Here is a 1,553-nt window from a genome sequence, read left to right as displayed (position 1 = left end):
GGGAATCTTATGTCATGGTATCATGCTAACCCACTTAGAGTTAGCAAGAGGAAAGGTTTGGTTGTGACCTAATGAATCAGGGGGATTAACACAACCTTGTCCTCATCAATAGAGCTACCATAGAGATGGTTCCAACTACCAGTCCCCATGCATCCATATCACCAGCATCAAACCCAGTCCCTTCACGCTGATGGTGTAATCAAGAAAGCAATCTTTGTATTTAATTTCTTCGACATGTCAAAAGATTTAGCATATCGACAAGGACTTTGACAAAGTTCCTCAGATGTACTAGAGAAGCAATTCTGATGGATATATCTCAGCCTTGTATAGCAACTGCTTTGCTGTTGACCTGAACCTGCAGAGAGTGGTGAACCCAGCTCAGTCATCACAGGCTTGGAACTTCCATCCATCCAATTCATCTCCATGGTGCTTTGCATCAGGAAGACTGGAAGTATTGTCAAGGATGCCTGCCACCCTGGATATTTCCTTTTCTCTCTTCTACCTTCTAGGAGAAGATACAGGAGCTTAAAAGCTCAGACATTGACTTCTTCAGTTCAGTACAGTTTCTTCCCTGCTGCTTTTTTTGTTTAGTTTAGTTTAGTTTAATTTAAAGATACAGCATGGAAACATGCCCTCCGGTTCCCCAAATCCGCGCCGACCATGATCACGTGTACACTAGTTCCACCCTACACACTATGGACAATTTACAGAAGCCAATTAACCTACAAACCAGCACGTCTTTGGAATGTGGGAGGAAAACCAACATAGAGAGAACTTGCAAACTCCGTACAACAGCACCTGTAGTCGGGATTGAACCTGGGTCTCTAGCGCAGTAAATCAGCAACTCTACCGCTGCACCACTGTGCTGCCCTCCAACTCTTGAACCGATCACCTCTTTTATACACCATTCACAGAGGTGCTGCCATGTTCGCTTACTCTTAGCTCTACCTCACTCAGTTATTCAGTTTTATATTTCAATATTCTTTCACACTACTTGCATTTCACACCACACCCTTGCACCATTCTGCTGTTTTGCACTTGTTGTCGAACTTATTGTTATGTTTATCATCACTGTAAGTATACTGTTTACCCTGCGAGCTTCATGTGAAAAAGGAATTTCAATGCGCCAAGGTGTATATGACAAAAAAAACAATCTAACCTAAATGTCATTGACTTAGAACACCAAACAACAGAGCAAAGGAACAAGCCTTTTAACCCATGATGTCTGCGGTGACCACGATGCCAATTAAACTGCACATCTGCCTGTTCGTAGTCTGTATCTCTCAATTCCCTGCCTGTTCATTTGTCTACCTATGTAAATGCCTCCTAAATGGTGCTGTCATTCTAAATGTTTATTTCGACATTGACTATTCCAGCATTTTCATACTAACTGTTTGTTTCTCTCCACTGCTGCTGACCTGCTGAGAGTTTCCAGCTCTTTCTGTATTTATTTCAGGTTCTTAACATTTGTGGAAATTTTGTTTTGTTGAAATGTTAGCTTGTCATGAACTTCAGAGGGTCACACAGATGAACTGTGACCATACAGGTGAGGG

The sequence above is a fragment of the Amblyraja radiata genome, chromosome 26, assembly GCF_010909765.2.
Source record: "Amblyraja radiata isolate CabotCenter1 chromosome 26, sAmbRad1.1.pri, whole genome shotgun sequence".
Taxonomy (NCBI): domain Eukaryota; kingdom Metazoa; phylum Chordata; class Chondrichthyes; order Rajiformes; family Rajidae; genus Amblyraja; species Amblyraja radiata.
The sequence above is the reverse complement of the archived record's forward strand: the minus strand, read 5'-3'. Positions refer to the sequence as shown.